General features: G+C 37.4%; 1 protein-coding gene across 20 annotated transcripts in view; it reads left to right on the top strand.

Annotated features, from left to right (window-relative positions):
- ADGRL2 (adhesion G protein-coupled receptor L2) overlaps nt 1-13,407 on the top strand; it is a 609,197-nt gene that overhangs the window by 112,214 nt on the left and 483,576 nt on the right. For all 20 annotated transcript variants that reach the window (XM_078072845.1, XM_078072847.1, XM_036076672.2 and 17 more), the window contains one exon: nt 11,168-11,236. The gene's annotated coding sequence lies outside the window, so the exon portion shown is untranslated. The remainder of the gene's footprint in view (nt 1-11,167; nt 11,237-13,407) is intronic.

Raw genomic sequence — 13,407 nt, 5'->3', positions numbered from 1 at the left:
CTTGGAAAAGGCACTGGATTGTATAATAGTCTGACAGGAAAGTTTCAAGAGTACCAGGAGTTTCCCCTGGAAAGCTTGAGGGGGTAGATGTGCAGCATCTATAAAGTTCTTTCCTTTGAGCTATCATGAGCTGTTCCATTGTTGTGTATACAAAGTCTTCAGAATGGAAACAGCTAAACTAAACTGTAAATACTTTAAGGAAAAACGTCTTTGGAAATATGCGCTGTGGGCTTGCTTGGAAACATTGTACTTTTATCTGTCCTTCCTTGCTGAGGAAGGACCATCTGGCTCAGCCACTTGCGGGTGAATGCTATCATGCTACAGACATCCGGTTACTCCTTTCCCATCCAAATATCAGTTCTGTGGATTAGACAAGGGCTGTAACATATTTGTATGCCAAGAAATCTGATTTGGTGACAATTATTTGCCTTTTATTTTAACAAAATTACTTCATGCTCCTTTTCTTTAATCAAAATGCCATGCGATTTCCTACTTCACTTGAATAATTCTCATAATTTTACAACACAATGAAAGGATTATAGATTAGCACAGGTCAATCTCCTCCATATTCTCCTTATTTTTCTTAAGATTCCAATCCACAAAAGGTCTTGGACCACATAATACTTCCGGGTCAAGGACACCACAAGGTCTCTTTGAAAAGCACCCCAGCTGAGCAATCATATTCCAATGGCAATGTGCCTTGAGTTTTAACCATTGTGATTCAATGGAGAAAATGAAATGTAAACTAGATGTTAACTGCCGACTTTAGACAGGGACATGCTGAGAATGCTGATTTCACTCTAGGGGTGAGGCTTATAGGATAGAATGTAAAATGGAGCTTGGGGGTCAGCCTGACTGGGTTTGAATCCCGATTATACCATTCGGCAAGCAGATTACTCAGCCTTTCTTTCCTTAGGTTTTCTTCTTTATAAAAGGAAGATCATAATCATTCCAATTATTCATTGCTGCATAACAAAACATCCCAAAACTTGGTTTAGACCAAGTAGGTTTAAACCAGCGATTTATTATTATCTTTCACTTTTCTGTGAATGACTATGCTCCATTGGGTGGTTCTCATTTGGGGTTGGTCATTCTCTTGGGGTCGGATACCCACTGGATAGTAGGTTTGAGGGGGCTGGCCATCCAATATACTTCATTCCCACTGTGGGCTGGCAGCTCACTTGAGGCTCACTTTACACCTCACCTCTTTATGTGGCTTGGGCTTTCTCACAGCATGGAAGCCTTAGTCTGACTTCTTCTCACATGGCAGCTCAAGGTTCCAAAGGAACAAGGCAGAAGTCCATACTTAGTCTATTGTCTCTTCTGCCTCATTTATTCATCAAGCAAGTCACTAAGGCCAGCTCAGACTCAAAGGGAGAGAAGTTAAACCCTACCTCTCAATTTCAGGAGTAGTTAATAATTTCCCAACGTCTTCAATCCACCACAGATACCAAACCTACCACATAGAATCTTGTAAGAATTAAATAATTCATCTACATAAAGTGCCTAGACAGTGTCTGACCCTTGTCATATGTTTTCAATAAAAGTCAGTTATTCTTATGTTCTAGTCCTGACCCCATTTTATTCTTCTTCTCTGCATTTATTGCTATTTGAGCTTACTTGTAATTATGTTTGTATATATGTACATGTATGTTTATTTTCTCTCTCCTATCCAAATATAAACTTTATAACCATAGTGACTTCATTTTTTTTTCCTCAGGGCCTAGAAAAATGCCTGGTATATAATGAGAGTATTTGTTGAATGAGTAAGTGAACAAACCCTTGGCCAATATAGAACTCGGATGTTTGGTTGTGGAAAATGGGAGTGTGATTGGGGTTGGGGGAATATTATGATCAGAGAGAATCAGAGAGAATTGACATTCTGATTTATTTAAATATTTTAGAAATTAGGATATCATCTGTTATCTAGAGCAGCTTTTAACTGAAACTGTCTTAAGAAACACAAGTATATGAACAAGTCCTACTTTGCCTCCAGAATAGCTGACAATTGGCACAATTTGAAAACTGCCCTGTGCCACCCATGGGCCTTAGAATCTGACAGGTCTGGGTTTCAGTCCCTGCTTTGCTGTTTGCTTGCTTACTGACATGACAAGTTTTTGTAAACTTCTCTGGGTTGTAAATATGCAAAATCAGGCAATGAGGAACCTCTTCATGGGGTTCCTATGAGACTTAAATAAAGTTGACAAAGGGTTTCAACACAAGTACAGGACGCAATTGATAAACAAGTACCAATTTCCAAAAATATTGATGATAAACTATCGATATGACTTTTAATATACTTTATGTTAGAGGGGATGGCTTTTCAATTTTTATTTTTCAAAAACTCCTCTTATGTTCCAAAATACATTTTAAAGTATTAAAATAATATTAAGTTCACTTTTTGCAAATTCAATATTTAATCTGTGAGCATATCAATCCGTAAATTGACCCTTCTACTCCACCCAGTATTTGACACAGGAATTGAAACAGAATATTGCCTAAGTCTTAACAACCATGTTAAAAATAAATATTTACATTTATCAAGAAAAATTGTGACATAAAAGGAAGTAAACATCATGTCCAAAGTACACTTCCTAGAATTCAAGGGAAATTCCCCCACCCCAGCCCCTTCATGAGGATGTCCAAAAGTCAGTTACTTAATCAACAGCTGGTACTGGTTGAGAGCTCAAAAAATTCAAAGCACTTGGAACTTTGGGAATTTTTTAAAGGAAACCACTTCTCCTTGGTTTTTAGTGTACTTATTATTTAAAAATAAATTTACTGACCAAGATAAACTGATAAATATAACAATTTTCTTTCCTCAACACACACACCAAAAAAATCAATTCAAGATGGGCAATTTATGGATACACGCACATATTATATAAATTTGTAGTGAGTAAATTGGACAAAATTTTTTTTCTGTTTTATTGTTTTGGAAAAACTCTCAAATATTTCCTACTTTGAAAAACTGTTCTAGAATATGTGAAAGATAGAAGCTAGGAAAAAATGACTTAATAGAGAATCTATCATATGTCTTTGAAAGGACAATATTCAGCACTGATATTACATATTGCTGGCAGCTAAACAATACAGCATATATTCCCTTCTCCAAGGAACAAAACACCAGAGCGTGCACATAGCGAGCACAGCTCAGTACCTCCAACGTGAGAGAGAAGGTACTTGCAAAAGTCACAGTGTGGCATAGTAAAATATAATTGATTTGTTTTTGTTTGGGCAGGGGAGGATGTACAAATACAGGTTTGATACCAGATAGTGGCTACATTAAAATTACATGTGCCTGAGAAATAATAGGTGATTAGTAAGTATCAGTCTTCTTTCCGTCTTTCTTTTGAACTATATTTTCTTTTTCATCTATTACCACAATACCTGAGCTCTGTAACTAAGAGTATAGCCACCTGGGCTAGTATCATCCTATGGTTCTTTGTTCTCAAGTCAACAAACCTAATCTTGGTTAAGCATTAACAATGGCAGGTCAAGGACCAGCGGTTCTGTCAAGAACCAGTATGCGGAAAGCAGAAACCCAGATGAAATAAATATAAATTAAATTCATCTCAGCATTTCCGTTCCATGTTTAGTTTCTTCATAATCCATATATTACAAAGATAAGCAAGCCAGAGCTTAACATGAAAGGGGGAACCCCTGTTTTTCCCTGTCAAGATCTGATCAGATTTATATAAGGCTTCATATGGGCAGATACTGACGTTCATGCCGCCACTGTTTTTACTATACAGATGTGCTAACGGAAAGGAACTTTTGTTCTGTTTTTTCCTCCTTCCACGCTTTACCCCTTCCAGAGAATGTCTCTAATTCTACTCTTTAAAGCAGTAAATCCAAATGGTAAGAATTCTCCACAAAAGGCATGCCTAAACATTTACCTCTTGCTTCTGTATTTATAGCAGTGATCACTAATACCTATAGTTTGGATTATAATTTGCTCAATTTATCCAAACAAGACAAAAGCCCTTTAGGGGAATTTCACTGTCTAGTCTATTATTTAACCTCATGAACAAAAACACTGTGTTGTCTCACTTAAAAAGATTCATTGCAAGGGTTAAGGGCAGATGAGACGGGCGTCTGCAGTCTCCTGGAATCACAAATGTACAAACAAGGGAACTAATTTTTCTCTACTGTTTTTACAAAAAAAAGGAAAGCTTTTTTTCACACTAGGCAAACAGCAACTGGTTTAGTCTCATAAATTTACATCTCCTAAGTAGTGTCAGTATTCAGGCAGATTAGTTTAACAGGCCTTGTGTTATCATCCAAAGGGGAAAAAAAAAAAAAAGGAAAATATATCCAAAGTCATCTGGTTAATTGGAGGAGGTGGGGAGATGAAGTTGCTTCCATTAGGTTCTTTTGGAACAGTTGCAAGATCCACAAAATCTGTTTTTAGCTCAGTCATTCATCCTGTTGGATGTGTGATGTGTTTTCAATTTAATGATAATTGCCCTTTCCATTTCTTTGATAATTGCCCTCTCTATTATCATTTATGGAGATTCAAATTATAAATCAAGACAAGACAGCCAGAAAAATATTATGATTGTCCCTTCTGAGGCCACAGCACTCAAGTAACACTGCCAAAGTCTGAGAGTTTGAGCCATTTTCATTTGCATGTTTCTGAACATTTTATTTTAGGGTCCAGTGATTTTCCTAAAGAGGAGGTTGCATGACAATCATAGGACTGAATGATAATGGATACAGAGAATATAAGTTTAGCTTCAGTGCAACAGTTTTAAATTTGTATTTGAGACCAGAATCTTGCTCTCCTAACTGTTTGAAAGCAAAGGTGAAAAAATGGATCAGAAATGTTTGCTATCAGTTACCTGGTGTCCCCATGGAGGACATTGCACAGGCCTGCCTCCCCCAAGTTCCTCTCTTCTACTCCTTCTTGGGAAAAAAAAAATGCCTTCTTCTCATTGAATATGCTCGATGATCCACACAATAAGTACAAAGACATGAGTGAGATTTTATCTAAGAGTCCAGGAACCAATAATAAAAACCTGCACATAACACATGGTTCTTTGAGGTGGTGCCAGCTTGCACCTGCTCAGGAGTTCCTATTATTAAGTTTTCAGGACTTTGGCAGGCTGTCTGTTCCCCCACAGAGCCACTATTAAAAATTAATTGTATACATTTTGATTTAAATATGTTATATTAAAAACAAAGTCAATAAATACACAGAACTCTTCACTTCCTAATTATTGCAGTACATTGCACTGTTCTCTGTGTTCTTGAGGGTGTTACCGCTTATTGCATTTGAATGTTAAAAATATCATAACATGATGTGATAGGGAGCATCTCTTCCCAGTTCTGCATTGGTAACTTGGGACACATGAGTAGTTTAAAATCCACGATGGCAATTACACCACTAATATCAAAAAATGCTGCAAATCATTGCTTTCCCCCCAGGGATCTGATTGTTAAACATTTTGCCACCCAGCTCTGGACAGTAATAGAGTTTTGTGAGAGGGAGGACCTTGGAGCTGGCATGATCTGGGTTTCCTTGGGGCTCAATTAGCAGCTGTATGATCTCGGCCAGTTTCCTTCAACTCTCTGCGCCTTAATTTGTCACTCTCCTGCTTAATCTCCTTCAATACCTTTCCACTACTCTTAGGATAAAGTCCAGAATCCTTAGGGCCTCCTCTCCCTTATCTTTGCCCCAGATTTCTTTATTCCTTGAATCCTGTAAGTTCCTCCTGCCGAAGAGCCCTCACATCTGGAATGCCCTTCCAGATGTGAAATGTCACTTTCTCAAGGTAGACTTCCCTGATAGCAACCCCCTGTACCTCCCACATAATAGGTTAGGACCCCCCACGTATAGACTTTCACAGAATCCTGAACTTGTCCTCACAACACCTGTCGAAAGTGTTAACAAAACTATTTTGCATGTCATCATTTGCTTAATATGAAAGCCCTCTCTGTGCCCTTGTTTCTCATGCATGTTGCTTTACCTCTCAAGTTCAGCTCTACGCTTTGCTAACCTAACCACTTAAATTTAATCTGTAGGATATCTGTTTTAGTAAAGAGCAACCCTCTTTTCATAATCCTTTGTTCCACCTAAGAGGCACTCCAGCCTAGTGTTAAGGACAGGGCCTCTGAGACTCTATCTCCTATGAGCTGTGTGGCCTCAGCAACCTCTCTGTAGTCCCATTTCCTAATCTATGAAGTAGGGTTAATAACAAAATCTGCTCTCTAGGGGTCGTTGTGAAAATGAAGTGAACTGACCTCCCCTAGAGTGCTCAGAGCCGTGTTGATCACGTAGGAATCAGTATTTACCTGGTATTATTTCTACTTGCCTTACCTCTCTCCCTTCCCCCTAATGACATCATTTCCCAGAACCCCCACTTCGATGGAGGCCCCACTCTTCCATTACCTTTGAGGATTATAGACAATACCACAGCTTTAACTGTCCATCAGAATGACACCCAACTGTCTTGTGCTAGTTTCTCCCCTAATTTATAATCTTACAGTCCCAGCTACTTATTGTCACCTCCATGAGACTTTTTGACACAGAAAACACAAGGTACCACACCCGAATCCATCATTACCCCATCAAACTACTTGGGTCTTTTGACATCTGTATTTCTCTTAACAGCATCCCGATTTCTTCAGTGAGGCTCCACGTTTCTAATTCATCTATGTCTCTTCCCTCTCTTGTACTGCACATCTCAGCGGTTGCCAATTTCTATTGATTGTCTCTGAAATACCTCTTGCATTTTTCTTCCTTTTAATTCCCACAGCTTCCACCTAGTCTAGGTTCTCATTAATCTCTTACTTGTCTAGACTATAACAATAGCCTACTATCCAATCTTCACAGCTTTAGACTCAGCTTAACATAAAAAGAGCATTCTTCTAAAATTAGACACTCTTAAAACACAGGTTTCTCTCCTCCCTCCCTCCTTCTCTCTCAATTGTGTGATGTTTTATGTCTGTTTTCTGTCTGTGAAAATAGAGACCTTGACCAACTAGTTCACCTCTGAATCCTCAGTATCTAATCGTACCAAAAAGAACTATTTATTAAACTTAGTACTACTACTATTGAATATTATTATAGTATGAACAGACTATATTATTAATATAGAATATCATTATTAAAATAGTACTATCAAATGTTAAACACTGTTCAAAGTATTTGTTGGGTTAATTATTGAATAAATCCGTTTTCTGTCCTTGCTCTGATCTATAGTACACACACTTCATCTACTTAAATTGGATTTCTGGTTAATTCACTCCCTTGCTCAAACATCCTCAGCCCTTCCCAATTGATTGCCTACTGTCTAATGTCCCCATCCTGGAATATGAGGCTCCAATTAAGAGGCCAGTCTTGCTTCTATGAAAGCTCCATTCCACTCAGAGTATTCAGAGTTGTTGCTGTTGTTTAAATTAGGGAAAGGATAATATTAGTTGTGACCTCAAAAGCCTCCTCAGCCTACATCGTGCAGCGGAACAGAGAAAGCGGCAGAGCTGATCTTCCCTAACAATTACACTTGCTTCTGAAATCGAAGGTACAGTTAGTTAAGAGTTTTAAGAGTCGATCATCATAGTTCCAGCAGAGGCCACGGAAAAGACAGGACCTCTTTCAATAACAAAATATTAAGGCTGTGGAGTTTCCTCAAAACTTCTCGAAATAATTTTGCCTTATTTAATTGTAAAAGACAAAAAAAAAGATAAGACTAGAAATTTCCCTCTAGTTTACTTAAATTCATTTCATTGCCCTTTTTTCTCTGGATAAGATAGCATTGGATGCACTTTTTCTCTCAACTGGCTTCTTTTCATTCTTGAGCTTTTTTTCATATTGAATTATATCCTCCCTTCTCAGTATATACTCAGAATTATAGTTTCTTCATTTGCATCTTGATGATCAAAATGTTGCTTTCATATTACTTGGAATTTATTTCTTCTTGAATCTCATAGATTTCCCCCTAAAGTATGGTTTAAAGAATACTCATTCTCAATTGACTGGTAAAGTCCTGGCCTTGCATTTTTTTTTTTTTTAAATACTGATACCACCACTACAGCACAGATAAGAATTACTCAGATGTCAGAGTTCTTTGAATGCTATTGTTTTCAAATTGGAAATTTTCCCAAAGAAACTGACTTCAAAATTTAAAGAAAGTACACAAAGAGTAACTCTTCTTAAAGAAGAGGGAAATTTTTATTCAACAACTGTAATAAATGTTGTATTCAAGGGTAACTAGCAAGACCCCTTCTGATATACATAGAAGGCATTCTCAAACTTTAGCAAAAATATTTTGTACATTTGACCACACCTGGTTAATGCTGCCCTCAATAGGTTTGCTCACAAAGTTAATATGTATGTTATGTATGTAAAAGACATATATAAAATTAATTCTATTTCTGTAACTTTCTAAATTATCCAATATGGTATGCATTGAAATTTTAAACCATGTGCCTAAACTGTCAAGAAAACATTGAAAATTTTTTGAACTATGCATTTTCAAATATAAATGCATATTAAAAAAATAGAAGTCTGGCTGTCCATTCAAAAACTGTACTCAATACTACAGTTATCAACAATTACTCAGTTACCTTTGATCTCTTAAACATAGGATAGTTTGATAACCAATATTAATTCATCCTACAAGATAAGCTTCTTTTTTTTTAAAGAGATTTTATTTTTAAGTAATCTCTACACCCAAAGTGGGGCTTGAACTTACAACCCTGAGATCAAGAGTCGCATACTCCACCGACTGAGCCAGCCAGGCGCCCCTAAAATGAGCCTCTTTATTACAGATGAAAATATCTTTCTTTTACAAAATTACATAATCAGATGTCCATTATTTCTATGTTAATTTCATGTCTATTAGCTAACCATGAGATGAAGAAATTGGCAAGAAAAAAAACCTTAAGTGCTACTTTATTCCTTTAGCTTTTTCAACCATGGGGGTCTAAGATATTATGCTCATCTGTAAGTGGACATAACCAAGGACAGTATGAAGCCTGGGAATGAGTCTACCTAGCATACTTTCCTTTGTTACTCATCGTAGAGCCCTTATAGCTATGTGGGACCCTCATCATAAACCATGGTGCTAGGGACAAAAATTCAATATTAGACTTGGTTGAACTGCATCCAAGGACCGTCATTTTGATGCAAGGTCACATGGAAGAAGGGTGTATGTCCATTTTTCATCAACCATTTTAAGGTCAAGCTTTGCAGCGTCCCTCAGCCATCTCATCAAAGCCTTTGTGTTCATAAAACACTTTTTAAAAAAATCCTGCTCCGTTTCCCATCAAACTTACAGTTTGTTGAAAAACTAAAAATGACCAGTCTCCAAAAACTTACTCTCTTGCTCTCTTTTTAGTAATTTATACATATAAAACCATAAGAGAACCATCTTCTTCACAACATACTTTCATCAAGGACACAAATGATATTAATAAGTCCTTTTACATTCAGGAAACAACTAATACCTCATCTAGCCTCCAAAATGCATTATAGTTAGCCCATCTTGGAATTCTATTGTTTAAAAATTCACTAAATAATGCTTTTTTAATAGGCACTCATTTCTTGGTCTGTTCCCTTGATTAAACTATGTCCGTTTTAGGCTGGAAACAGTGCTTGATTTTCTCTTGCAGGTATGACTCACTTGATGGAAAATCCATCCATCTACACACTGCTGCATTAGGAATGAATTTTAAGTATTCAGAACCTTCATATAGTACCTTGATTTTTAGAGCCTAAAGTAAACATAAGAGAGAGCAGTACTTAACAGGCCACGAGTTGGATTTACCATCTCAGCGCTTTGAGAAACTGTAGCTAACTGCTACATCTCACCGTTTCTCTAAGTTAGCATTTCACTCCTTGCAAAATGTTTTTGACTGGAATAGGCATGTTCAACAGAGAGAGAGAGAAAACTATTACTCGTAGTAAAATAAATACTGCTTGGATAGTAATAACTGATAAATAATAAATATGCCTTCCATCAAGTATGTACAAGGTAAATTAAACATACTCATTTTATTAAGAGAGAAATGAATACTTATCTGCTACAAAGGTGGAATGGTGTGGAGTCTTCCCCTCACACGTGTGATGTCGGCTGAGTGTAGTTAGTGTCAGGGGTGAGAAAACAGTCAGGAGGCCCATTTACAGCTGCCGTTTGCAGAGGCTAGAGAAGTAGACACTGGCTTCTGAGGAAAAAGATCCCATTACCAAAAAAATAAAGTTTCTTCCCTGTCTACGAATGGTGAGCAGGCACTTTCTTTGCTTTAGGACATGTGTAATGTTTCTTTTGAAATTTTAATCATTGTCAACTGATACTAAAGTGAGCCAGGTAAACCTTTCCTTATGCTTTTGGAAAAGAATAACTGACAACTGAAAAACAGGCCATGGTCCCCAAAGACCATTCAAGCAAACACAGAAAGTTTGTGTACTCTGTGTGTTTTTAATACACGGCCGTGTCAGATCTGAGGGATACGGTTACCTAAAGAAAGAAGAAAAATCCTTTGAGCCATTTTATTTTTTCCATTTAAAATGTTTCTTGCGTTCACATTAATATTAACTTTATGACCTCCTCACATTGTGATATAATCATCGAAGAGGAAACCACGCACCCTCCCTTCCCTGGGTAAAGACTTGCTTTCTGATTTGCCCTCGCTCACATCCGTGCTTACTGAAGGAACAGATGCTCGGCTTCTAAGTGTCTGACTCTGGCCTTTTCCCTCGTATCACCAGAGCAGAAAGAAAGGGGGATCCCAAGCAATGGTGGCAGCTTTGCAATGGCTGGCCCGTACTTTCACATTGAAAGTAAGCAGGTGGCATCAGTGGGCTGTCTAATGACTAACAAGATAAGAGCACAATTGATCTTTGTATTAACCCATGCCCCCAGGTGGGGGGGTGGGCAGCCTGCTCTTCCCTCCTGGGTTCAGTTACACTGCTCAGTTCCAGGAACATTTTAGACCCATTCGTGTTTTTGTCTGAGCTGATTCTTAAAGCACAGGGGCACCAACACAGATATCCCACGTCATCTAAATTCTATCTTCTCTGAAATGCCGAACTAGTAAATGCCTTTATAATTTGCATCTGACTCAAAGCAATATTTGATGTACATTGAAAATGTATCTTCAATCCTATTGATATTCTTTTCATGCTGAATTTGAACTGTGGGTTTGTTTGTCTTCCTTCTAGGTCTCAGACAACTCACTCTAAACCACGCAACTAGTTCTGAAGAGTATGGAGCCTACATAGATTCATAAGGTAAATGATTAATTTCAAAATATGACATTATGGATTCAATTATAGTATGAATTCCAGCATTGTGTAAATGTGTTGTTTTTCGTTCATCTGTTGGAGACTGGGTTGTGCTGTGGGAACAATAAACTGCATCTGCAGGTTGGCTCTTTCAGTGTCAGGTTATGTACAGTATGTTGCTTAAGGCTGGCTACCTACCTCAATTTTTTATGGAAGTCTTCTCATGATCTTAAGAGGCACCTGCCCTGGGGTATGCCAGAACATCACAAATCACATAGTCGATTGGAAAACGATTCGAGCCGTTATTTGCATACATGAAGCCCAAAAGTATTGGGATGCATTCCTTTGTAGAAGTAGCAGGAGGTACAAAACATCCCATTAAGGCCACCTCTACCACGGGCAAAGTCAGATGAGGAAGTATGTGGTAAAGGAATTTATAGAGGATGGCCTCGTATTTTTGTTTCTCTAAATCAGTCATCATTTGCTTTCCTGCTTGTTAAATAATTGTTTATTTCTAGAAGGTATCGAATCCATATGAAGGTACATACAGGATCTCTGATATCACCTATAGCGAAATGGTGAGAAGACTCGGCTTCTGAGCCAACCTAAATTCAAATTGCGGTTCTGCCATTTACTGGCTATGACACGGTGGGCTTTGATTTTCTTATCTACAAAGTGGGAGAAATAATAGTACTCACTTCCAGGAGCTGTGGCACAGTATAAACAAATGAGTAGATGCAAAACATTTGGAATATTGCCTAGCACCTAGTAAACACTAAATTTACTGCTTAACTAAAGGGCTTTTATTCTACCTCCTCACTTTGTTTCAGCTTCTTCATTTTCCTTTAGTCCAGAAACTTGGTGGTTGTGGGAATTATTAAGGGAAGCAAACTCCCAATTCCCTCTTCGCAACCTTTCTCCTAAACGAGATATATTATACCTTTCATGTAAATGCCAGGAAGGGAAATAATTGGCATCCCGTTGCCCTTTGAATGGGTCCCTGGCTAGCCCTAGGTGGTGGGACGTGGAAAGTGACCTGAAAGCGGGTGCCTGCCAGCTCAGCAGCACAATGGAGCGGGAGATTCAATTAGAAGACTCATAGCCATTTCAGAAACATGCAAACATCAATTGACATAGAGTTTCAGGAAGCAGAATAAAAAGGGATCTACAAAACAAAAACCTTTCAAAGGGATGGAGGCACCATTCTTCCAAATCACAAATGGATGATTATGATCACCATTAGAGCTTAATGAGCCTATATTTGGCTAATGACTTCATCTCTCCAGTAGATTTGCCAGGAGTCTGTGTTTCCACAAATATCTGTCCTTCTCTTCTAATAAACTTAACCATCGTGCTAGTTGGTCAGAACAAGTCCTTGGATTTCTCCCTCCTCCATGAGCAAAAGCGTGTTTCTAAAATCTATCATCCCCCTGTCTGAGGACTGAAAGGAACAGAACACAGAAAAGAAAATAAATAACACCACTGTATGGTTTATAGAACCTTGGAACACCTAGGTTCAATTCTGGGTCAGTAACTGCTCTCTGACCTAGTTTTCTCATCTCCAAAATGCAACTGATCACTCTCCTATTTCTAAAGATAACTTTGAAAATATAAATATGTGCAACTGATCTTTTAACACATACAGGGATATGGTTTATTTTACATAATTTATATATTTCTTACAAATGCCATCATTGATTATGGCCATATTTTTATTTTAATAACCAAAGGTAGAAAACGGTAATTATAAGTTTTAAACAAGTTACCTGCTGAGCTATTTAAAGACTATTGATTTGAATAAGAAGTAAGACCTAAACTGAAGTTAGAATCTTTTTTTTAATTAACCATACTATTATAATATTTAGTTCATAGTGATACTTAGTGTTAAAATCATTTAAACAGGCAATATTTGGCAAAGTAGAAATAATGATGTATCTTTTAAATAATAGGTATTAATAATAGGCAGTCTATTGGAAAAATAATAGATACCATTCCCCATCATGGCTTTTACTCATATGTTGGTTTGAATAGTTCTTTCATTTTCCTATTTTCAAAATATATCCAGTAAATACAGTAGATCTCAATATAGGCTTGAATAATGATCACACAAATATTATTGTCTTAATATAATCTTGAAAAAGATCACACCACTATAATATTGAAAGTAAGGCATGAGG

This window comes from Halichoerus grypus, chromosome 5, assembly GCF_964656455.1.
Source record: "Halichoerus grypus chromosome 5, mHalGry1.hap1.1, whole genome shotgun sequence".
Taxonomy (NCBI): Eukaryota; Metazoa; Chordata; class Mammalia; order Carnivora; family Phocidae; genus Halichoerus; species Halichoerus grypus.
The sequence above is the reverse complement of the archived record's forward strand: the minus strand, read 5'-3'. Positions and strand labels throughout refer to the sequence as shown.